Source organism: Balaenoptera borealis (assembly GCF_965194805.1).
Source record: "Balaenoptera borealis genome assembly, contig: HAP1_SCAFFOLD_1162, whole genome shotgun sequence".
In the NCBI taxonomy this organism is placed as follows: domain Eukaryota; kingdom Metazoa; phylum Chordata; class Mammalia; order Artiodactyla; family Balaenopteridae; genus Balaenoptera; species Balaenoptera borealis.
This window is the reverse complement of record NW_028123051.1, coordinates 33,501-59,172: the sequence shown is the minus strand read 5'-3', so window position 1 is coordinate 59,172 and position 25,672 is coordinate 33,501. Positions and strand designations below refer to the sequence as shown.

Genomic DNA, 25,672 nt, shown 5'->3' with positions numbered 1-25,672 from the left:
CACACTGGTCGTCGTTTCATATTCTTAGCTATAAAAGTGGGGATACAAATGGTACCTGCTTCATAAGGCCGTAGTGAGGATCCAGCAGGAAGTGGATGCGAAGCCCTGAGCACAGTGATTGATTCTCAGCAGATGCTCAATGAATGAAATCTCTTAAATGAAATCGTTTATTATAAAAATGTTTAGTCCGGGGTAAAAGTGGACCAGAACAATGAGCCCCCATGCATATACATCAGCCAGATTCGGTATGTTTCAACATTTTGTGTACCTGCTTTGTCCATCCCCTCTTCTTGTGGTTGCCGGAATATTTTAAAGCAATTAGCAAACCCCTCGTAGCATTTCAGCCCTATGTGCGTCTCTAAAAAACCTGAATGTTTTCTCATACAACCTTAAGACCTTTATGCCAACCAATGAAAATGATGATTCTTACTTTAATACTGAGTCCATATTCAGGTTTTTCTGATTAACTTTAAAATGTCCTTTTACTCTTGTGTTTTTTGAATCAGGATCCAAATATTGTTCTTGTATTGTAATTGGTAATAACATCCCATTAATCCAGAACAGCCCCCCACCCCACCCCCACCCCCAGGTAATTGACGTATTGAAGAAACTGGGCCGGCTGTAGAGTGTTCCACATTCTGGATTTCTCTGTTTGCTTTTTCGTGGTGTCATTTAAATTGCACTTCTGCTTCCTAAATTTCCTATGAGCTGAAAGCCAGCTCCAACAGCTGGATTAGCGTGTTAGGTTCGGACTTTGTAGCAAGAGGCACATGACACGTAGGGGCCGCTCTGCCGTCCGTCACTTCTCTAAAGTGGGCTCAGGTGCGCTCAGCTCTCCGGCTCCTCATTCAGCTGTCATCTGCCATTCGTTTCATTTTCACTGACGATCTCTGCATAAATCGATTATTTTATTAGGAAGTTAGGAAGCAGTGAGTTTGCTAATCATGCCATTCCTTCCACGTTGACTGCTTTTTACTCATCCACTTGCGCTATATATTTGCCTGTAAAGACAGTCAGGTGCGGTTGGCAGATTTCTGCGACGTCTCCCGTGACTTTTAAAAGCCTCCAGGGGTTACTCCCAGGGGTAACCCGCTGAAAGAGATTTTGCAGATATAATTAAGGTTGTGTTCTGGGTGGGTTGAATTTGCTCACACCAGCCCTTTAAAAGCAGAGAATGTCCTCAGGCCGGCAGCAGAAGTCAGAGAGATTGAAGCAGGAGAAAGGTGGGACGCACCCTTGGCAACTTTGCAGGTGGAGGGGGCCCCATGAGAAGGATTGTGAGTGTGTCGAGGAGCTGAGGGTGACCCCTCCTCCTTGGCAGGCAGCAAGGGAACGGGGACCTCAGTCCTACAGCCCTCGGAACTGCATTCTGCCAACAGCATGAATGAGTTTGGGAGCAGATTCCTCCCTGGAGCCTCTAGATAAGAACCCAGGTTGCCAGCACCTTGATTCTGGCTTTGTGAGCCCCTAGGCAGAAAACCCAGCAGAGCCAGCCAGGACTTCTGACCTCCAGAACTGGGAGGTATTTATTAGTGGTGTTTTTAAGTCACTGAGTTTGTGGATATTTGTTACACAGCAATAGAAGACTAATAGAGCAGGATCAATGCTTAACTTCTTTGTTTTTAATTGCCGGTTTCCAGAATAAAAAAGGTTAAGTAAATGACAGCTGCCTTTATCTTCCTCATCCTTACATAGAAACCATACGTCTTAACGGACATCAATGAAGTGGATTCCTAATTTGCTGTCAGTAAAACTTACTCATTTAGAGATTGACAAGTGTCCTGGGTTTGGCTCATTGAAAGAATGGTTTTAAAGGGATACTGGTTATCAAATAGACAGTAAAATCAATTTGTCGGTTAAAATCAATTTGTATGGTTAAGATGTTTTGCTACCATTTTCTTCTGTGATATACTGAAATAATTTCATCATATGCAAGTGGGGCACATAACATTTGATAAATTCCATCTGTCTGTTGACAATCTACTCACTTCTCTGACTGCATACCCTCTCCTGTTAGAGAAGGATGTTTCCGATTATAAGGAGACTCCAAAATAGATGCTTAATTCATAAAGTATGCAAATGTTACTCTCATATATAAAGAACATCATGGTTAAAGTACTATGACGTCACATCATTATTGCCATGGAAGACATTTCATTTTCTCACACTGACTTCAGAGCTTAATCCAGAGTCTGAATATTGATCTTTTTGAATTCGTGTGAGAATTGGTGTCTTTGAAACATGGTTTTGGTCAAAACAAAATTTTGCAACTTTTACTCTTTGAAAAACAGCTTTATCGAGGCATGATATTACATGTTATAAAATTCACTCACTATGAGTGTAAATTTGATGAGTTTTAGTAAACTCTGAGTTGTGCAGCCAGCACCACAGTCTAATTTTAAAACATTTCCATGTGTCAAAGAGACCCCCTGTGCCCACTTGTAGTCACTTCCTGCTCCCATCCCCAGGCAACCAATAATCTGCTTTCTGTCTCTATAGTAATTTTCCTTTTCTGAACATTTCATATGAGTGGAATCTTACAGGTTGTAGACTGTTTGTCTTTTGCACATGGCTTCTTTCATTTAACACCAGGTTTTGGAGGTTGATCCACGTTGTGTGTTCCGGTCTCTCGTTCCCTTTTGTTGCTGAATAATATTCCATTACGTGGATAGACCACATTTTGTTTATCCCTTCGCCAGTTGATGGACATTTGAATTATTCCCACTTTTGGTCTATTACAAACGATGCTGCTGTGTTCACATTCACGTACAAGTGTGGATGTATGTTTTCATTTCTCCTGGGTATGTAACTAGGAGTGGAATTGCTGGGCTGTATGGTGAATTCATGTTTAACTTTCTAAGGAATCACTAGTTGCTTTCTAAATTATACTACATTTACATTCTCACCATCATTTTATGAGAGTTCCGGGTTTGCCATAGCCTCATCAACACTTGCTGTTGTCTTTGATTCTAGCCTTCCTAGTGGGTGTGAAGTGGTGCTTCATTGGGGTCTTGATTTGCATTTCCCTAACAGTTAGTGATATTGGACATGTTTGTGGTGATTAGCCATTCTTATATCTTCTTTGGTGAAATATCTATTTAAATCTTATGCCCATTTAAAAAATTGATTGTCTTTATTTATGTTATTTATCATGTGTATAATTCACAAATACTTCCTCCCAGTCAGTGGCTTCTTTTTCATTTTCTTCATAGTGACTTTTGAAGTACAGAAGGTTTTAATTTTGAAGTCCAGTTTACAACTTTTTGGAATGAATTTTAGTGTCTTATCTAAGAACTTTTTGCCTAACTGAATTCCCCAAAGATTTTTTTCTCTTTTTCTTCTAGAAGTGTTTTAGCATTTTAGCTCTTAGGTCTTTGTTTGATTTTTGAGTTGTTATGTATAACGTGAGGTAAGAGTCTAAATTCATCTTTTTTTGCATGTGGCTATCTAGTTGTCTGAAAAATGTTTGTTTTTTTGTTTGAAGATAAAAACGTTTTCTTCCCCCGTTGGATTGTCTTGGCACCTTTGTTGAAAATTGATTGACCATAAACTTAAGGACTTATTTCTGGACTCTTAGTTTTGTTCTGTGGATGTATATGTCTGTCCTTATGCTGGTCCCACAGTGTCTTGATTACTGTAGCTTTATAGTAAGTTTTGAAATCAGGAAATAAAAATCTTCTCACTTTATTCTTTTCTTTCTTTTTTTTTTCAAACTTGTGTTTGGCTCTTCTGGATCCTTTGCATTTCCATATGAATTTTAGCATCAGTTTTTCAATTTCTGCCCCCCCTCAAAAAAAAGCCTACTCAGATTTTGGTAGGGATTTTGTTGAATGTATAGATTTGGAGACAACTGTCATTTTAACAACATTAAGTCTTCCAATCCATGAATGAAATGTCTCTACAGTTGTTTACGTCGTCCCTAATTTCTCTCAGCAGTGCTTTGTAGTTTTCAGTCTTATGTGTCTTCTTAAATTTATTCACAAATATTTTAATGTTTTTGATGCTATTATGGATGAAATTGTTTCTTTAATTTCATTTTTGGTTGTTCATTGCTAGTACATGGAAATAGAATTGGATTTTGTATGGTGATCTTGTATCCTACAATCTTGCTGAACTAATTTATTAGTTCTAGTAGATTTGTGTATGTGTGTATGTGTGTGAGTTCTTCAGGATTTTCTACATGTAAGATCCTGTCTCTGAATAAAAACAAATGTACTCCTTTCTTTCCAGACTGGTGCCTTTTCTTTTCGATTTTTACTTTTCACTTTAATTTCTTAAATATTTATTAACGTTGGTCTCAAACATATTTAGCATGCTTTCAAAGAACATTCGGGTTGAAAGAATGCATAAATTATATTTGGCGTTTGGGGCTAAGGCATAAGAAATATACTTGCCATGGACTTTGAAAAAAAATGTATGTTTCATTATAAAAAGGATACATTGGAAAGACAGAAATTGCTACCTTACAAAGTTCTTTTTTTTAAATTATTATTTATTTATTTATTTATTTATTTATTTTTGGCTGTGTTGGGTCTTCGTTTCTGTGCGAGGGCTTCCTCTAGCTGCGGCAAGTGGGGGCCACTCTTCATCGCGGTGCGTGGGCCTCACTATCGTGGCCTTTCGTTGCGGAGCACAGGCTCCAGACGCGCAGGCTCAGTAGTTGTGGCTCACGGGCCTAGTTGCTCCGCGGCATGTGGGATCTTCCCAGACCAGGGCTCGAACCCGTGTCCCCTGCATTGGCAGGCAGATTCTCAACCACTGCGCCACCAGGGAAGCCCTGGGTTTTTTTTTAATTGAAGTATAGTTGATAGAATGTTGTGTTAGTTTCAGGTGTACAGCAAAGTGATTCAGCTATACATATATGTATTGTTTTTCAGATTCTTTTCCATTATAGGTTATTACAGGATACTGAATGTAGTTCCCTGTGCCATACAGTAGGTCCTTGTGTTTATCTATTTTATATATAATGGTGTGTATCTGTTAATCCCAAACTCCTAATTTATCCCTCCCCACGTTTCTCCTTCGGTAGCCATAAGTTTGTTCTCTATGTCTGTGAGTCTATTTCTGTTTTGTAAATCAGTTCATTTGTATCATTTTTTTAGATTCCATGTATAAGTGATACCATGTAATATTTGTCTTTCTCTGTCTGACTCACTTCACTTAGTATGATCATCTCTAGGTCCGTCCATGTTGCTGCAAATGGCATTATTTCATTCTTTTTTATGGCTGCATAATATACCATTGTGTATATATTGATATATACCACATCATCTTTATCCATTCATCTGTGGACGGACATTTAGGCTGCTTCCATGTCTTGGCTATTGTAAGTAGTGCTGGAGTTTGTTTTTTAAAAAAGCATATAAACTATACAATTCCTAGTTAATATATCATGATACTAAAATCCAGAATTTGGGGGCAGTGCACAGGTCTCTGCTTTATGTGCTTTGTTGAATGAGACATTGAGAATCTAATATATATTAAGTGCTCCACTGGAAATGTCTTATTAAACAAAACAGCACATAGGGGAGACTAGAACAGCGTCAGGCCACAGAGGACTTTCCACCTGCCACCAGCTCACTCTGCAAAAGGATGGATGTGAAACCCACAGACCTCTGGCATGCCAGTATCAGACAGCTGTAAGGAGTGTTTACTACTGCCCAGAAGTCTCCGAAATTCTTGGAAGGGGCTACTGGTGATGTTTCAGAGCCATGAGTTTAGATCCCACGGCAAGTGTGGGGAAACCACTCTTAGCCAAAAGGAAAGTCTAGCCAATCAGCCAACATCTGCAACTGACTCAACTTTGTAGCTGTCTCGTTGCCTGGGTCCACATAATTAAGGGAAAATGCTACATGCTCTAGCAATATTAGCAAAGCTGGGGTCTTAATATATATTCCTAGAGAGTTCTAAGGACCCAGGAAACATCACCTCTACTGGAAAAGTTGACCGTCAGCTTTTTGAACTGACAGTAGAGGGATGATTGGGCGGGTTTAGGACTTTAGGAGCCCCAAACGCCTGAAATTCCAGGTGGCAGTGCACTGTCATTAATATCCCCTGGTTTTAGCTCTTTGGGAGATACCTTTTCTGAGGGTTTTATACATTATTTTTGATTTATTTTAGTATTCCTACTTCTAGTCAAAGTCAAGACCAGGAAATGTAGAGATATGCTATGAGGTGGTTCTCGGGCTTTGTTTGAAATCTACTAAAAATTCCGTCATTCGTTCAGTGACTTTCACTGTGTACCATGCATCCGTGAGTAGTACTGCTATGGGTGCCCCTATGGAGCTGACATTCTTTGTTTAATATATTTATTTAATTATTTATTTGGCTGCGCTGGGTCTTAGTTGTGGCACGTGGGATCTTTTAGTTGCAGCATGCGAACTCTTAGTTGTGGCATGTGGGATCTAGTGCCCTGACCAGGGATCGAACCCGGGCCCCCCTGCACTTAGCCACTGGACCACCAGGGAAGTCCCTGGAGCTAACATTCTACCGGGGGGTTGGGGGGGGGGGCGGGAGACAGACCAACGAATACACACTGTCCGCACAGTAGTAAATGTTGTGGAGAATTGTAGAGGCCAGAGGGGGGCAGGGCTTGCCGGTATGTGCGGCAGTTTCAAAAGGGTGTTTGGAGAAGGCACCACTTATAAAGGGACGGTTGAACAGCGTCCTGGGGAGGTGTGAGGGCTGAGCCCCTGTGTACTGGGGGGAAGTGGGTCCAGGCAGAGGGCTCAGCAGGGCAGAGACCCTAAGACTGGAACCACGTGGTGGAGGAAGAGCAAGGTGGCTGCAGCCAAGGGGCTGAGTGCGAGGGACCGCGAGACAGGTGGGGGGTGGTTGGCGAGGCTTTTTAGGCAATCACGAGGATCTCCACTTTTACTGGTCCTGGGATGGGGCACAGGAAAGTTTGAGCACTGGGGCGGCACACCCTGACTCAAGTGCTCATGCAGCATCGTCTCGGTGCTGTGGAAGCAAGAAGCAGGAGATGCTGCAGCGCTCAGCAAGAGATGATCCCGGCTTTGGGACCAGCGGCCAGCAGTGGAGGTGGTGAGAAGTCATCTGAAGATGGGAGGATAGATTTGCAGTGAATTGTGCTGTGGTACAAAAGCGGGTGGGAGGCACAGGGGCTTGCAGGGTACCATGTGCTTGGGTTCAGCTGGGGTCAGAAGGTGAAAGAAAGGCTCAGGCAAGAGCCTGAGGGTGTAGGGCGATGACTGTGTTCATGCATCTCGGAATTAAGGTGACTTGCTTGCTTTGCACAGTGGGCCGTCTGCTGAAGAGTATTGTCACACCCGCTCTGTGTTCTGCGTGATGCTTTTAGGTCAGCCTTAGAGTTCAGAGCTTTGTCCCAACTCTGCTCACTGATGAACAGAGAAGATTCTTGTGATTTGGTGGTTTCCAAGAGAAATCCCAGCAAAGTGTGGATGGAGGTGGGGGCAGAGAGAATTGCTTTAGTCCCTCAAAGAGACTGTTTATAACAGTAGAACACAGTGAGAGCAACTAGGACAGCTTCTTCAAGAAGCACATATTCTTTCTTCCCTTGTAAGAGGCACTTACTCTCCAAAGAAATCTTTTTTTTTTTTCCTTACTGGAAATATTTCACTGCTTTGATTTTATTTTTTAATTCATTGTCTTCAAAGTTTGCTCTTTCAGAATTCATTTGCTTACCATATAATCTATGACTATTTCAGAAGATTGAAATTAGGTTTGTTTTGTGGCTTCTACTTTTAAACCAAGAAGTGGGTTCAGAATTGGTGATGGAAGAGAACTTGAAATAGGATAGCTTATTGGGAACATTGATTTGGGCCCTTTTCTTCTAGTGTTACTTTTTAGCTTATCTCTTTCAGAATATGCCTGATTTCCTTCTCGTGAGATACCACATGTCTAAGGATCCAGTTGTTACTTAATTTTTCTTTGTTTACTGATAAATATGCTGTATGCTTTTGTTCTTTTAAAAAGCAATTTTATTGAGGTATAAAACACTCACAATAAAATACATCCAATTTAAGTATAGAGTTTGAGTTTTGACAAAAGTGTGCACCCGCGTACCTGTTACCACGATCCATATATGGACCATTTCCATCACTTTAAAAAGTACACTCTGGGCCCGTTTCTAAATAGCTCATCCCACCCAGCCCCAGGCAAACACTGATCTGCTTCTGCTTCCAGTCACAATAGATTATATTTGCCTTTTCTAGAACATCCTATCAATAGAATCAAATCCTATGCACTCTTTTGGGTCTGGCCCCTTTGCCTCAGCACCATGTTCTTCCTTGAGGTTCATTATCATGTTGCTTGTGTTGGGGTTTTTGTTTCTTTTATTGCTGAATAGTATTCCAATGTATGGACTTATTAACACACTTCACTTTTCATGGACATCGGGTTGTTTCCAGTTCAGGGAAATTATGAGTAAAGCTGCTATGGATATTTTTCATCAAGTCTTGTTGTGAACAAATGCTGTCATTTCTCTTTGGTAAGTGCCTAGGAGAGGCATTGTTGCATCTCCTGTGATAGGTACACACGGTATTTTTTTGTTTTTTGGTCGTACCATGCAGCTTGCGGGATCTTAGTCCCCCGACCAGAGATTGAACCTGTGCCCCCTGCAGTGGAAGCATGGACCCCTAACCACTTACCGCCAGGGAATTCCCAGTACACACACATTATGATTGTTATGTCATCTTGATGAATCTACCACTTTTATCATGATGAGAAGTCTGTCCTGGTAATAATATATTTGTTCTGACGTCTACTTTGTCTAATATTGTTATAATCACTCGAGCTTTCTTGATATTGGTGTTTGCATGGTATGTCTGTTCTCTGACCTCTGCCTTGTAATTAGACTATTTAGACCATTTACACTTGAATAATTACCAGTTTAGTTGGATTTAAATCTCGTATGTATTATTTGTTTCCTTGTTGCTTTTTTCTTCTCCAGTCTTCTTTTGGATTGAGTATATCCTAGTAAGTTGTCATCACCACTGGCTTATAATAGCTATATAGCTCTTCATTTCATTTATTTTTCTGGTGTTTCCAGGCACCTCGTCTTCCGTGAACTCCTGGTGCCTTTGCCTCGGCAGGACCACCATGGTCTGCTTGGGTCCCCCTCCCAGCACCACATTTCAGAAAGTGCCTCCAGGCGAAGAGCTGACGCAGCCTGGGGTCCTCCTAGCTTGCTTCCCTTCTTTCAGGGACTCTAGCCCCTTCTGTGTCTGAAAACAGTTACTTCATATACTTTGTCCAGTTTTCTGGTTGTTATTGTGGGAGCTTAGGTTCGGCTCTGGTTACCATATTATGTTCTGAAGTGTAATTTTATTTTTGAAATAAAGTATTTGGTTCTTGGCAGGAGAATGTGTTAAATATGTGAAATTGGGACTGCCTGTAAAACCCTAGATGCATAACACCATTGTTATGACTTCACAAAGTGATGTAAAGATGGTGATGATCAGTTTCCGGCTTAGGCATAGCAGCACGTGTAAACCTCAGAAGCAGAAGCTTTGAAAAGTTCTGTATCAGTCCCGTTTGAATGATAACAGCCCATAATCGAGCCCTTAGGTGCTCAGTGTTCTACATACAGATCTTTTTTAAAAAAAATCATCTTACGTGTGTGTTTTTAAAATTATTTATTTATTTATTTTTGGCTGCGTTGAGTCTTCGTTGCTGTGCACGGGTTTTCTCTAGTTGCGGCGAGCGGGGGCTGCTCTTCGTTGTGGTGTGAGGGCTTCTCACTGTGGTAGCTTCTCTTGTTGCAGAGCACGGGCTGTAGCACGCGGGCTTCAGCAGTTGTGGTGCGTGGGCTTCAGTAGTTGTGGCTCACCGGCTCTAGAGCGCAGGCTCAGTAGTTGTAGTGCACGGGCTTAGTTGCTCCGAGGCATGTGGGATCTTCCCGGACCAGGGCTTAAACCCGTGTCCCCTGCATTGACAGGCGGATTCTTAACCACTGTGCCACCAGGGAAGCCCCTGAGGTTTTAATTTAATTTTAATTCATTTAAATTGAAATAGCCCCATGTGGCTAGTGGCTGCCGTATTAGACAGCAAAACTCCAGGTAGCAAGGGAGCAGGGGTAGAAAGACAGCCCTGTGATGGAGCAGTCAGGGGAGCCTCCCAGCAAAAGACTGACCAGCCTCTTGCCTCACTGTGGCAGGGGAAGCCCCAGGCTGGAAATGGCAAATACTTGGCACAGGCACCACTCCGAACCATTCCTGCGCCCATGGCAGACACTGCTAGTCAATCACCACACACTTTCTTGCTAGTTCAGCCATAGCTCAGGATCCTTCTCAATACAACACTCCAGGCAGTCCCCAACTACAGATCAGTAGATGCTAGCATTTGAGAGAAATATTACTGGTCATCCCTAGGCCAGGAGGCCCATCTGGGAGGTCCAGGATCTCACCAGGCTGTAAGGTGGCTGGCAAGGGACGTGTGGCCAACCTGGGTCAGTGAGGCAACCACAAATATGGAGAGTGGAGAGGCAATGTGCTGGAGGAGCCAAGATTTTTCTATTTCTTCAAGAAACACTCAGAGCATGATTTAGGGAGAGAGGAAGGGGGTGGGGGGAGAGGTGAAGACTTGTCAAAGCCAGCTGATGTGCAAAGCATTTGGAGATTTTTATTGAGCTGGGTGCAATATTGTGATTTATGAAGAAAAATACATATTTGGTCATTCAGACCAAAAATATATATTTGGCCATCTCCCACGTGGCCCAAACCTTAAAATATTTACATTTTCGCCCTTTTTGGAAAAAAAAAATTTGCTGACCCTTATTCTAGAGAGGGTTCTGAATTGCCCACAAAAGTGGACTTGCTGGATTAAAGGAAATATGCATTGAAAATTTCAGCAGATGCTGCCCTTCATACTTGCACTAGCAGTGTATGAGATTGCCTGTTCCCCAGTATCCTCACCAACACAGAGTAATATCAAACTTTTCCATGTGGCCAATTTGATAGGTGAAAATGGTATTTCACTATCGTTTTAATTGTACTTACCTTATTAGCAGTAAGATTTAGTATTAGGCAGTAGGTATAATAAAATATATATTTGGTCTTTGTCCCTCATTCCTGGCACAAAACTTCTAAACCCCGTGGAATTTCCAGATAGGAGTGTCTTTTGATATTCATAACAAAACCCTTTCAACCACACCTGAGTTTGTGTTAATGAGGTGACTTTTGGAAAGCCCCTAAGGAAGGGGCTGGTTGCCAGGGGAACCAACCAGAATTAGAGGATTGGAACTTTCAGTCTCTTCCACCCTCCCCCCCACCCCCTTGAAGGGGAGAGGGGCTTGAGGTTGAATCAGTTAATCCTGTCTACATAACGAAGCTTCAGTGAAATTAAAAGAATGGAGTTTGGGGCTTCCCTGGTGGCGCAGTGGTTGAGAGTCTGCCTGCCAATGCAGGGGACGCGGGCTCGAGCCCTGGTCTGGGAAGATGCCACATGACACGGAGCAAGTGGGCCCGTGAGCCACAACTGCTGAGCCTGCGCGTCTGGAGCCTGTGCTCCGCAACAAGAGAGGCCGCGATGGTGAGAGACCCGCGCATCGCGATGAAGAGTGGCCCCCGCTTGCCACAACTAGAGAAAGCCCTTGCACAGAAACGAAGACCCAACACAACTAAAATAAATAAATAAATAAATAATTTTAAAAAAACGTTCTTCAAAATTATTAAAAAAAAAAAAAAAAAAAAGAATGGAGTTTGGAGAGCTTCTGGATTGGTGTACCCAGGGAGGTGCCAGGTGGGACAGCATGGAAGCTTTGCACCCCTTTCCCCATACCTTGCCCTGTGCGTCTCTTCCATATGGCTGTTCCTGAGTTAGATCTTTTTATAATAAACTGGTAATCTAGAAAGGAAAAAAAAATATTATATATATATATATATATTTGGTCATCTCATATATATTTGGCTTTCCAAAAGTCACCTCATTAACATAACAAAAGGCACCTTTTTTAAAAAATTAATTTTATTTGAGCGTAGTTCTGCTGTACAGCAAAGTGAATCAGCTATACATATACATATATCCCCTCTTTTTTGGATTTCCTTCCCATTTAGGTCACCACAGAGCATTGAGTAGAGTTCCCTGTGCTATACAGTAGGTTCTCATTAGCCTGGAAGGGCGACGCTGCACTCTCCCCTCCGTTGCCAGGCAGGCTGTGCTTCTGTTACTGCAGCCCAAGGCCCCGAGAGCCTGCTCTGGTTCCTTAGGGGCCCCTGGGAGGGGTGTTTGTCACAGGTCTCTCCGCAAGCCCAGTTCTCTCGACCGTGACTGTCCTCGATTGCGGCGTCTGCTACACGGCCTGGGTCAAAGAGCCTAAAAGTGCGGGGATTGGGACCCAACCTGGTAGGAGGAACTTGAGTCCCGTGATCCCCCTAAGCCCCTGTAACCCTGCGGTGGGCGTGGGTCCCCCTCAAGTCACGCTGCCTCCCACACCCACAGCTTCCTTCTGTCTTTGGCTGAGTCCCCTCTGGTTCCTCAAATGGCCACCAGGTGGGAGCAGAGACCTGCGGTGAGGCTGGGACTGAGGCCTCCTTGAAGATGGGCTAGGAGGGCTCCAGGCAGGGCTGGGGGCCTCTCTCACTGGGGGTCTGGGCTTGCCGGGTGGCTGGGAGCTGGGTGCGTGCCTGGGGGTGCAGGCCTCTTTTGGGGTGAGTGTGCTGTGACTGCGTGGGGTGTAGATGGGCACACCTGTGTGCAGAGGCCTCTGCAGCTGTTGGGTGCGTGTGCCCTTGAGCATGCCCGTGTGCAAGCATGCAGGGGGTACCTGTGTGTGACTGTGGGGCCTGGGTCTGCAGAATCCTCCCTGTTCCCCTGCAGGCCTGAGAAGGCTGACGATTGGGATAGCCTGGCCCTTGAACTTTATGTTTCCAAAGCGGCAGGTGGCTCCGAGGCTCGGACCTCAGGACCCCCTGCCCGCTGCGTTCCCTTAGGCTGTGTCCAGCCAGTGTGGCGGCTTGTCCTACTTTGCCAGGTTTGGGGTCCTGCTGAGCCTTTTTTATTTATTTATTTATTTTAACATCTTTATTGGAGTATACTTGCTTTACAATGGTGTGTTAGTTTCTGCTGTGTAACAAAGTGAATCAGTTATACATATACGTATGTTCCCATATCTCTTCCCTCTTGCATCTCCCTCCCTCCCACCCTCCCTATCCCACCCCTCTAGGTGGTCACAAAGCACCAAGCTGATCTCCCTGTGCTCTGCGGCTGCTTCCCACTAGCTCTCTGTTTGACGTTTGATAGTGTATATATGTCCATGCCACTGTCTCACTTTGTCACATCTTACCCTTCCCCCTCCCCATATCCTCAGGTCCATTCTCTAGTAGGTCTGTGAGCCTTTTGATTTGTGTCAGGATGGGGACTCATTGCTGTTCCTGGGGGCCTCGGGGTAGGAAAGGCCAACAGTGCACTGGGGGTGCTCCTTAGCCCCAGGCTGGGGGTTCGGGGAGGGGGAGGGCCGCCACACCGGAGTTTGTGCCCCTGGTCCTGCCAAGCCACTGGGAGGGTGGATGCTAGCCCACTTGTCACCCGCTTAGCATCCTGGGCTTCCAAGGTCCTCCTCCAGCCAGGCCCGTTTCCCTGCTCCCTTTGGTGCCTTTCTACTGCCCTCACTACCTCCACCGCCCTCTTCCGTTCTCCCTGAAAACCACGCTAAGCAGACATTTGTCAAGGTCACAGTGACCTCCATGCTGCCAAGCCCAGTGGACAATTCTCCGGCCTCCTCTGACTTGACCCTCAGCAGCACTTCAGGGGCTGGTCCTTCCCTCCTCCTGCCATCACTCCCTTCCGCAGCTCAGGAATTCCGCTCTCCTGGTTTTCCTTCTGTCCCGCTGGCCCTCCCTCTCAGCCTCCTTTGCTGGTCCCTGATCTCTCCAAGTCTGGGTGCCCCATCCCTACACCTCTTCTGTCTCCCTCTTTAAACGCCCACTTCCTTGGTGATCTCATCCAAGCTCATGGCTTTCAAATGACTCCCGTTGAGTATAATTTAATTAGTTGGTTTTTTATCATCTGTCTTCTCCCAAAGGAAAGCAAGCTCTACAGGCAGGGCTTTTTTTGTCTTAAGTCAGGTTTATTAAGGTATAATTTACATACAGTTAATGTCACCCTTTTTAGTGTTCACTTCTGTAAGTTTTTGACAAACACGTATAGTTGTGAAACTGTCTCTGCCGTCAATTACAGGACAGTTCCCATCACCCCCAAAAGTTCTCCATACCCTTGTGGTCATCCCCTCCCCCATGTCCCGCCCTGGGCAGCCACTAATCTGTTCTTTTGTCCCTTTTCCCTAGTTGTGCCTTTTCTGAAAAGTCATATAAATGGGATTGTACTGCGTGTAACCTTTGGAATCGGCTTCTTCCACTTATCACAATGCACAGCGCATTTGAGATTCACCCATATTGTTGCAGCTGTGAGCCGTTAGTTCTTTTATTCTATTGTATTTTATTGCACAGCTTTGTTTATCTGTTCGGAGGGGGACCAGTTGTCCTGGTTTCCGTGGGAGGGAATGGTTTTTCTGGGACATGGGACTTTCAGTGCTAAAACCAGGGTGGTTGGTTATCTTAGTTCTTTAGTTGAGGGACATTTGGGTTGTTTCTAGGTTGTTGATGATTTTGAATACCTACTCAATATAACCAGTGACAGAGGGTTTTTTGGTGAACACAAATGTCCATTTCTCTTGGGTAAATACCTAGGAGTGGGGTTGCTCAGTTGTATGACGAGTGTACGTATCACTGTAAAAGAGGCTGCCAAGCTGTTCTCCAGAGTGGCTGTATTGTGTAGCATTGTGGGAGAATTCCACTTGCTCTGCATCTTAACCAGAACTTGGTAGTGTGTCAAAAAAAATTAAAAACCGGTTTTTTAGCCATCTTAATAGGTGTATAATGATATCTCCTCACGGTTGGCAGAGATTTCCTTTATTCGCCTTGAGTAGTGTTGTGCCCCCAGTGCCTGGGTTAGTGCCTGCTATGTAGTAGACACTCAATGAATTTTTTTTTTTTTACTGAGTGAATGGATGTATGGATGGATGAATGAATGAAGTCAAAGGGGCTTCCGGTATCTAAATCTGTTATAGCAAATACATAGCACACGTACCGCCAATTCCCCCATGCCCCATTCTGTTTCCATGGCAGACGTCACTCATCAATTGAGCCATTTTATCCACCTGCTTCATTTCAGACAGGTACGATCCAGTCCTTTGTGTAGCAAGTGAGATGAGCCCCATGAGCTAATGCAGCTTTAGTTCAAGCCTCTCATTGGCTGAAGAAGAGGCCAGGCTCAGAGCAGGGTCCAAGGCTGCCCAAGGACTCACAGCGAGCCAGTGGCAGGACTAGATCTCCAGGCTGGGCTCTCCCCAGAAAAATGCACGACGTCTCTGACAAGGCTGGAGTAGGATGGGAGGCATGGACGTGGATCTGGGCTTGAGGCCGGGTTGGAGCATTGTGGAGTGCTCCCTGGGCCCCGGCCGGGTGGGAAGGCTGATGCCGGCGCTCTTCCTGCAGGTGCCCAGGAGCTGCTGGGATGGCCTACCCGCCCACGTTGGCTCCCTGGCCCAGCGGGCGTACTGGGCTCTGCTGAGCCAGCAGAGGGACCAGAGCATCGTGGCCCTGGGCCAGAGCGGTGCTGGCAAGACCACCTGCTGCGAGCAGGTCCTGGAGCACCTGGTGGGGATGGCAGGCAGTGTGGATGGCAGGGTCTCAGGTACAGTGGTCTCCAGGTGACGTGCAGCTGGGACGTGGTGGGGGCGGTGGCGTGGGGGAAGGGAAGGGAGAGTCAGAGGGGGTGCTGGGCGGCTCTTTCTTATATCTGCTCAGCTAGCGTTCACTGAGCACCTGTGTGCAGACCCTGTGCTGGCTTCTGGGCAGGGCCACCCCTAGTCTGTTGGGTACTTTTGTGTGAATTAGAAACAGGTACTCCTTGCCTAAGACACTCACTGCCACATGTGGAACCGTCGTCACGCATTGACATTGTTAGAACCAAACACTTGACCACCACGTTCTGGGCCATCATCCTAATAAGTATACAGGCCTATGGCTATCTGATATAAATGCTGTGCCCTTAGGTGTGGTGTCCTTGTGCAGCGCACAGCCCACTGGACTGTGCAGAGGACCCGATAAGTAAAAACAAAGACAAGGAGGCACTGACAGCCGGAAGGGAGACTCAGCTGCTCATCTGTGCCAGACTCCAGTGCTCTGCACCGCTTGCTGGCCGAGCTGGGGAGGGGAGAGGCGGAGGGAGCACAGAGAAGGGGCCGGGGGGCTTCCTTGAGGAAATGATGTTTGAGCTGGGCATTAAAGAAAGAGTTTCAACATTGTAAATCAACTATACTTCAATAAAAAATAGTGTCAGTTGGTGATAATAATTACAATATTGATGGGGATCGTGGTAAATGCTTGCTGAGGACTTACGCGCCAGGCTCTATTCCAAGCAGGTTAACTTATTTATTATTTAAAACATCCCTATAAGGTAGACATTATTATTATTTGAATTTTATAGATGAGGCCATTAAAACGCAGGGAGGTTAACCAGCTTGCCCAAGGCCACACAGCTCATACATCCTAGCACCGAGATTCAAACACAGACAGTTTGGCTCCAGAGCTGTTACCCCTGGGCCAGTGTTCTCAATGTATTGTTGCCCCTCTGAGGAGCCTTTTTAGTTGTTCTTTCTCCTAATCGTCTCCCACCATGAAAAGTTAATGCCATAGATTCACCATATATTTGTTTATGCAGTGTGTGTGTATGTGTGTATATATATACAGACACACACAGACGTGTGTGTGTGTGTGTGTGTGTGTATCTGTGCTCTATTCTATACATAAGAAAGGAAAACTGCCCCCATCCTCAAGAATCAGTTTCTGCCCTCTTGGGGGCAGTATTCCCCCTGCTGAGAATATATGGCCCAGGCAGTATTGCTTTTCTAATAATAACAAACAATACTAACACCACCACATTTGGAGCATGTTCTGAGCACTTTACATTATTAAAGCTTTTAGTCTTTGTGGCAACCACATGAGGTAAGTAAGTACTATTATTACCCCCATCTTATAGATGGGGTATCTGAGGCACAGGGGGGTTAATTTATTCGCTCCAAATCAGGTGACTAACAACGGGGAGAGGCCATATTCAAGCTTGTTTAACCATTGTACTATCCTGCTTCTCCACTGGGCTTATTCCAATGCTTTATTGATCACCTGTTCTGCACCTGGCCCAGGTTAGAGCCCTGTGAGGAGCTGGGGATACAGCAAGGAGAGGCCCTCCCAGAATGTAGATCTGCTGAAAGTGTGTGTTGGGGGAGTGGAAGTCAGGCTAGGCTGTATCCAGGTGCCTAGCACATAGTGGGTGCTTGTTAAATAGTTATGTTAAAAAGCTTGGGACTGCTGGGCTTTTTGAGCTGGCTGTGATGGGCGTTCCCCGAGAGCAGGTCCAAGAATGTTAATGCTCTGCCCTCCTCCTAGACTCCACCAGGCCCAGGAGGCCCTAGGGCAGCCCTTGTCACTCAGATCGTACCAATCCTAGGTGTGTGTATCTCCCCTTCTGGGCTCACTCTTGCTCACCCCGCGCCCCTGCTTGCAGCACAGGGCCAGCCCAGCAGCGGAAGAGGTGTGGCTTAGAGCTGAGTTGGGGGAGTGGAGGGGCCCCTGCTGGGGCCTGGGGCCAGAATGGGGTCCTGTGAGAGGTGGGGGTGGCAGCACCCGGGCCACGGGTGATGCCCTGTCTGTGTCCCACCAGTGGAGAAGATTCGAGCCACCTTCACTGTCCTCCGGGCCTTTGGCTCCGTGTTCACCGGCCACAGCCGCCGTGCCACCCGGTGCTCCATGGTGATGTCACTGGACTTGAACGCCACAGGCCGAGTCACGGCCGCCCAGCTCCAGGTGAGGCCTCTGGGTGGGAGGGAGAGGGGGCTCTTTGGGGCTGCAGTAGCCTCAGCCCCACTCAGCAGGGCCCACGCCTCCAGCTGGGACCCTGGAATGTGTCTAAATGGTCATCGCTCCCCAGGCCAAGGCCAGCTCCTCCCCACCTCACTCAGTGCCCAGACATCTCCTCCCGGAGCAGGCCAGCTCGTCTGTGCCTCGGAGTATCACAGGGATGAAATATTCATGAGTAGATACATAATTCAGCCGCTCATTAGCTGGGTCTTAAAAGCGTAAGCTGAAATTAAACAGGCGCTCGCTGGCCTTCTGCGGCAGCCCGTGTGTGACAGGCACATGGCCTGTTTGTTCCTCTCTCTGAAATCACCTGGCTCCTCCCCTTCCCCCCCCCCACGCCCCCGCCAACATTCTGTTTGAACAGAAAACAGGATTAGGTTATTAGAAGGGTTGTTTGTATGCGGAGCTAGGAGAATACCCAGACTCGCTGGTGCACGATAAATCCCTTTCTGTCCCGGCCCTGAAAGTCTACCGTGCATCACCATGTGGGTCAAGTTATTAAGGGCTTCGGTTGCATAAGAGTGTGTTGGAGGGCGGCTCTGGGTTAATTGTTAGTACCCTTGGATTCCTTCATCGGAATGAGCCCGTTGCATTCGTTGATTGCCTGCGTGGACTCTGAATCAGTGAGACAAAGGCCTGGCACGTTTTGATTTGGAGGCGTCCAGCCAAGTTGGGGCCTGAGGTGCTGCCTCGAAGAGTGGGCCTGGGGGTTGGTGGGGGTGTGCGGGCAGCCTAGCGGGGCCTCGTGCTGACCGGCGCCTGTCCTCTCCCCTGGCAGACGATGCTGTTGGAGAAGAGCCACGTGGCCCGGCAGCTGGAAGGGGAAGGCAGTTTCGAGGTTTTCTCCCAGATGCTATCCGGATTGGACCTGGCTCTCAGGTGAGCGACTGGGCTGAGCAGGGACAGCCGAGGGCAGTGAGACAAAGGGCCTCCGCTCTCCAGGGCCCCAGCCCTGCCTCTGCCCAGAGGTGAGAGGCAGTGGAGCCCAGTGGTTAGGAATCTGGCCTCTGATTCTTGCTGCCTGGTACTGCTCCTGGGCTGGGTGAACCTGGCCAGGTGTCACCTGCTCTGAACCTCCGTTTCTTCCTCTGTAAAGTGGAAATAGTACCTTGACTGCTGACCTTACAGGATTAAGTGAGATAATTCACATATGGCTCTTTATACACGCTGGGGGGTGGTGGTGGATGTCTGCTGTGACGGTGACATTTTGGTACAGGTTCTGACAGCAGCGTGGGAGGTGGGCAAGGAACAGCAGACCCCAAATCTTCCAGAAGCTCCTAAACTCTGTGAGAGCCTTGGGTGCACCTGAGGTAGCTCAGGGCGAGGAGGCACCAGGTGGAACAGCAGAGAAGCCACAAGACTCATCTGGGAGGGCCTTCTGGGGGAGGTGGCCCAGGGAGTCATCTCTGCCCCTCGCTGACTCCTGGGAATTCTTGGACATGTGGCTCCCTGTCTCTGAGCCTTGGTTTCCTCATCTGTTGAACGAATGAGTAAGGTTCTATCTAGTGAAGCTCCAGGGAGTGCTCACCCCAGGCGAGGGGTGATAATTTTCAATTTGCCTCTGCGTCCCCCATCATTTGTCTCCTGCCTTCCACCCCCGTCTGAAGGGCAGGCCCAACCTGTCCTGAGCCTCCTGGCTAAGGCCAGAGGGGCACCTTACCCTTTGGAGAGAGGGCAGATTAGGGAGGAAACTCCCAGTTTTCAGAGCAGGGTAACTGAGGAGTAAGGAAGCTTCTGGAAGGCCTTCACTTAAGAAGGGCCCATTGAGGGCAGCAAGTGAGGAATATTCGGGAGGCAGGGCCAGGGCCTGAGGCAGACCCCGGGGCCACCTGGGGCACTCTGTGGAGCCCCGTGCCATGATGCCCACCTGCCCTGCCAGGCCACTGGTGTGGGTGGGTCCTCCCTTACTTCTGGTCCCTTCTCTGTTTCCAGGACAGAACTGTACCTGCACCAGCTGGCAGACAGCAGCTCCTTCGGCATGGGCGTGTGGCCTAAGGTAAAGAGGAGGTCCTTCTGGGTGTGAGTGGGTGTCTGTGTCCCCATGGCCAAGATGGGCGGGTCCCCTGTGTGGCTCGTCCCTCTGCCACTGGGGTGAGTAGTTGGCAAGGGCTGGTCACGTGGGGGAGGCAGGGTTGCCTTTATGGGGCCTGGGCTTGTCAGGGAAATGAGTCTTGTGCTAATAAAGGGAACCAGGAGGTGGTTTGTGTAGAGGTAAGGGCGCGGTCTCCGGGACAGGCTGTCTGGGTTCAAACCCCGGCTCTGACACTTACTGGATATGAGACCTCAGGCATGGACCCTAGCCTCTCTGAATGTCTGTGTCCTCTTCGGTAAAATAACAACAGAACGGGCGGGCAGGCTGAGGGGAGGACAGAGCGTGGCACGGCCTGCCCGCCTGGGCCACGGGGAGAAGGTCGGGGTGCCGCCCGCGCCCTCGTTCCGCTGCCTGGCGTCCTTTGTGGAGGCAGGGCTCCCAAGGAGCTCAAAGGCCAGGGAAGGACACACGGGACGGTCCAGAGCCACCCTACCGCTCCAGTGGTGCAGCACCCTCTCTGAATTCCTACTGCCACCAAAACACATCCCTAAGGCCTTTGGGAAGAATTGCTAGGACCCAGGAAGGCGGCCCCTTGCTGTGGTCCAGACTTCAGCAGCTGCCGATGACCAGAGGGAGCCAGCCGGCCGGCCGTGAGCAGGAGGACAGGACACGGGGACAGGGACAGCCACAGCCGGGCTTCCCGCAGCTGTGCCCACCGCCAGAACCAGCTCCAGCCAGTCACAGCCCCCGAGATGCCAAACAGTGACGGGCGAGAGGCCGGCAGGAAACTGACACCCCCTCACTGGAGAGCCTGCCCGGTCAGGGTGCGGGGCACCATCCCCGTCTGAACTCACCCCACAGCTCAGCCGTCTCCCAGTGACCCAGACGCGTCACCACGGCCCCAGGGCTGATCCCCGACCAAGGTCAGAACTCCCCCCAGTGTGACGGCCCCCATGCCACTCCTGTGGTGGAAGGGACGGCAGGCAGAGACCAGGAGTAGAGTCTTTTTTATTAATGGCTGCGTTTTCAAAGAACCGTTTTGTTACCAGGAAAGCTCCCCAGGAAGGGATTGCATTAGTGCAACAAGGGGGAGCCTTGATGCCAGGCTTTCCAGACACTTCCAGGTGGAGACTTTTGGCCTAGGCCGGCCGCCGGGGACTCGGGGGCTGGGAGGACACACGGCCCCTCCCCCGCCCCGACGGGGCGCTAAGGCACCCGGCCCGCCTGGGGGGGCAAAACCCCGTGCCGTCAGCAGGCCGGCGGCTTGCAGCCCTCAACCTGCAGCCCTTTGCTCAGGAGGAAGGCGTCCTGCATGGGGTCACAACCCAGGAAGAGCTTCACCATGCCCTTGGCATCCTCGGAGCCCCCTGGCCTCAGAATGCAGCTTCTGTAGTCCATGGCAACCTGAGGAGAGGGGGCGGGGCTGCAGGAGGGTGGAGCACCCCCTTCACGGAGGGTGTGGGTGTGGCCACCTCTGCTGTGACTCAACAAAGGGCAGGGGAGCAGGGGGTTCTGGGCAGGGCCCTCAGAGCCTGGCAGGCCCAGGCGGGCGGCACAAGCATCTAGGCCCAGGCCAAGGACCTCCGTGTTGGTCTGCACGGCAGGCCGGCCTCTCACCTTGCCACTCAGGACGCCCTCCTGCTTGAAACGAGTGTGTGGACCGTGTCCGCGGAGTACACCTCGCTGCACAGGTAGCCATAGGACTGGGCGTCATAGCTTCCTGCCAGGTGGCCGAAGGTCGCAGGCAGGTGGGTCCCTGGGACACACGCGGAGAGGCTCCTGCCCGGCCCCCTGGCCGCTCCGTGCCCCTTCCCCAGAGCCCAGAGCTTGGGGCCTCAAAGCAGCCCTGTCTGAGTCCCCTGCCACTAGAGGGAGTATTGGCCCAACACTTCTAGAAAACGGGGACCTTGCGGGCAACTCAGTGGAGGGACACAAATCAATCTTTGCCGACTTTCTGCTGAAGCTCACGAGGGTTCACCCCTAAGCCTCTTACAGGGACAGCTGCCCGAGGCTCCGAGGGATGAGTCAGGGCTCGCCCTCCAGCACGGGGAGAGCGCGGGTTAAAGCGCTCACGAGGGAGTGAACTGCGTCTCCGCACCGACACGCACGGGCAAACCTCGTCGACGCGTTCCGTCCGGGGTATGAAGCCCTCTCCTGCCTCTTCCAGGCTCTCCAGAAAGCACGTGCAGATACGCCCAGCCCACCCTCGGACTCCGCGGGCCACAGCTGGAGGGACCAGCCCAGGAACCCAGGCAGGAAGAGGCCAGAGGTCAGCAGGCCTCGACCAGAGCCCGTCAGTCGGTCCCCCTTCACACACCACCAGAGGATCCTCTTGAACTGGGCAGTAGCCGCCAACCGACCGCTAAGGTGGGCCCGGCGTGTGCTTGGCTACCTGGCGTGGCTGGGACCCTGAGGATCTCCTGGCAGAGGCGGGCATTGTCCTAGGCCGGGTCCGAGGGCGTCTGCGTGTGCAGGGCCTGGTCCACCTTGGCCAGGACGATCTGGCGCAGGTTGAAGAGGCCTGGAGGGCGGGAGGAAGGAGAGGGGGGCGCTGGCACTGTGTCCAGGCCGTGCTTTCCAGCCGGGCGGTCTGGGAGCCCCTTTCCTTTCCCTCGGCCCGGCCGCACGGGGGTTGGCCAGCCGGGACTTGATGAGCTTGTCCAGCAGCTCCTGGGGGACGGCACTGCCCGTGCCCCGCCGAGACTGGCAGCAGCGCCAGGGCTTCACAGGGTGCGGCGCTCCCGGCCCCAGAGCCTACCCTCTGGTTCTCATCCCCGGCTGTCACCAGAGTCGCAGGCAACGTGCCCTTCTTTTCGTTTGTCTTTTTTCCGGCCCTCGACCACGCAAAGGTGTGAAGCCCTGCCACTCGCTGCCACGTGGATGCACCGTGAGAACACGGTGCTCAGCGAGAGAAGTCAGACACAGAAGGACACACAGGGTGTGACCCCACTGAGGGGAAACGTCCAGAACAGGTAGATCCACAGAGTCAGAGTGGGTTCCTGGTTGTCAGGGACAGGGGAGGGGAGGGAATGATAACTAAGGGCGTGAGGGACCTTTTTGGGGTGAGGGAAATGTTCCAGAACAGGGCAGTAGTGACGGCTGCACAGCTCAGTAAAGTGTCCCCACGCGCTCCGGTTGCAGTCTGTGAGAGCATCGCTCTCAGGACGAAGGGCTGACTGCAGGAAGACTGAACGAGCACTGGGTCCTGGGCCCAGACACTCATCTGGGGACCCCCCCCACATTGGGAAGTCACTGGGACTTGCTGAGCCTCCACCGAGACTGGCAGCAGCCCCAGGGCCTCACAGGGCGTGGTGCTCCCGGCCCCAGAGCCTAACCTCTTGTTCTCATCACCGCCTGTCACCAGCCTTGCATGCAACGTTCCTTTCTTCTATTTTGTCTTTTTTAAAGGCAACTCTTGAATACCTGTATTTAACATGCAGGGAACCAGTCCTGACTCCTTGATCTGGGACTTCCAGCCTCCAGAGTCTCGAGGACATCCACTTCCGTTGTTTACGCGCCCAGTGCGTGGGGTTTGATGATGGAAACTGACACCAAGGGCGTCGCCTCGTGCGGGGTGACATCAGCGGAAGAATCCCGTGGCGAGGGCTTGCCTGAGGACCACGGGAGACCCCGGGCCCTCCCCGCCCCCTGCCTTCAGCCCCTCGCCTGCACCCTCCTGGGAGCGGAGCTGGTGCATCGCTTGCCAGAACTCATGGAAGTAGGTCTCCAGCTCATCATGCTGCAACAGGGAGGGCGGGTTGGGCGTAGGCTTGGTGAAGTTGGCCACCATGGCCGCGATGGCAATCTGGCGCCTCCCGTCCTGCTGCAGGCAGCCCGGCTGCAGGCCAAAGCAGGCCATGTGCCCGGACTTCCCTTCCCTGGGGAGGGACGCGGGTGAGGCCCCGCTACCACAGAGGAGCCCCGGCCCACGGCCGACAGGTTCCCCCACGCATGCACCGAGGGTAGAGGTCCAGGTAGAACTTGCTGATGGATGACCTTGCCCGAGGCCGCGTCCCAGACCGTGTAGAGCCTCACATCTTCATCTTCGTGACGCATGTTGGCGCCTTCCTCCAGGTCGAAGGTCAGCCCCAGCAGCTCCTGGGAGATGCCCAGCCGCCCGCGCGTGACCACCTGCATGGGGAAGGACTCATTGAGCAGGTACTGGTCCACGTGGTAGCGCGTCTCCTCCCCCTGGTTCATGTAGTAGCGCAGGTCCTAGACGTTGATGGGCCCGTCAAAGTGCAGGCCCCGCCTCTGGCACTCAGCCTTCTTTAGCTCCAGGATCACGGCCGCTCCTGCTCCCCGAGGGGCTTCAGCTTCTGGGCCAGCTCATCTGCGGGCGGAGGGGAGAGGCTCAGCTATGTCCCTGTGGCAGCCGCCCAGCCGCCCCCCACCCCACGCCCCTCGAGGCAGAATGAAGGGTTGGGGAAGGCGACCCCCAAGGGCTGACACAGTGGGGTCTCAGGCAGCACCACGTCCAGTCAAGGTCCACCTGACCCCCGTCCCCACTGGGACTCGGGGAGGCGGGGTTACCTAGGAAAGTGGCCACCACCTGGCTGGTCTTGGCCATGTTCATCTCCAGCACAGAGTCGGCACGCGTGCTGAATCCCAGCAGGCGGGACTTCTGAGCCTGCAGCCTTACCAGCTCCCCGAGGATCGCGCAGTTCTCCTGGAACCCAGAGACAGCCAGCGCTGGGGACCGTGGGCCACGCCCTCCCCACAGGCCCCGGGCCAGGTCTCTGTGGGTGGGAGGGCTCTCAGGCCACTGGCGGGCACAGCCAAACCCCCTCCCTCCTCCTCCTGGCCTGGATTTCTAGACACTTTGGTGCTGTCCTAACATGTGGTCTTTATGAACACAGGTCCTTTTGGAACCAGAAACGGCGTGAACCATGATGAGCTCTAAGGCCAAGGGCAGGAAGAAATGTGACCAGGCTCTCCAGGAGCCACCCAGGGGCCTCCCCGGGCTCAACAATACAAACTTGGCTGCCGTGCAGACAGCAGCTCATCCCCACGGCGCCCGAACACCCAGCCCCTGGACGGCGAGAGACCTGTTGCTGCAGGTGCCCCGTGGTTGGCTGGTGAGGCCTGGCCCCAGGCGTACGCCACCTTCTCTGGGGCCACCTCTCTGGGTCTGCGGTGGGGTTCTCCTGGGAGCCCCCAGTCACCACAGGACCAACGTGGCCTGTCTGCAGCCCAAGAAGGTGGGGACACAGGTCTGTCCCCCGTGGACATCACCCGCGAGGCCGAGCAAGCACCAGTGGTGTCTGCGGGGAAGATGAAGGGCTCATGCACAGCCCCCATCTACTGAAGATGCTAAACGGGAGAAGCACAGACTGCAGCCACATGCGGTATGGACCAAACGCAAGTGTCCTTGCAGGAACCGATGTCTGAATGTCGAGGCTGTTCCCGGGCCACAGTGAGAAGGCCCAGGCCCCACGCAAGGCACAGAGAGGGGATGGGGGGAACATCTGCGAATCTGAGCTCATCGGGCATCACCCCAGAAGGAGAGGGAGAGAGCCAGAAGGAGATACGGAGGGAGAGGGAGAGAGAGGGAGGTACAGACGTCTCTCCTTTCCCTGGGGGTTCTCTAGTGCAGCCAAGCCTGAAAACCACTGCATTTCGGGAGATGGGTCCTCGTGGAAAAGTTAAATAGTAGCTCATGGCATTATCGACACATATTAAAATGGCCCCAAATCTTGGGGAGTCAGGGAGGGGAGCTGGCGGCTGCCTCGTAAAGGAGGAG

The 25,672-nt window shown here is 50.5% G+C and overlaps 1 pseudogene across 1 annotated transcript in view; it reads right to left on the bottom strand.

Annotated features, from left to right (window-relative positions):
* LOC309621908 overlaps positions 1-24,598 on the bottom strand; it is a 97,423-nt pseudogene extending 72,825 nt beyond the window's left edge. The window contains exons 1-7 of the transcript in view: positions 24,463-24,598; positions 23,887-24,262; positions 23,612-23,807; positions 22,557-22,614; positions 22,322-22,450; positions 21,547-21,685; positions 21,187-21,333 (exon numbers count right to left, since the gene is read on the bottom strand). The product of the transcript in view is annotated as an uncharacterized misc_RNA (transcript). The remainder of the gene's footprint in view (positions 1-21,186; positions 21,334-21,546; positions 21,686-22,321; positions 22,451-22,556; positions 22,615-23,611; positions 23,808-23,886; positions 24,263-24,462) is intronic.
* Positions 24,599-25,672: the final 1,074 nt, after the last annotated feature.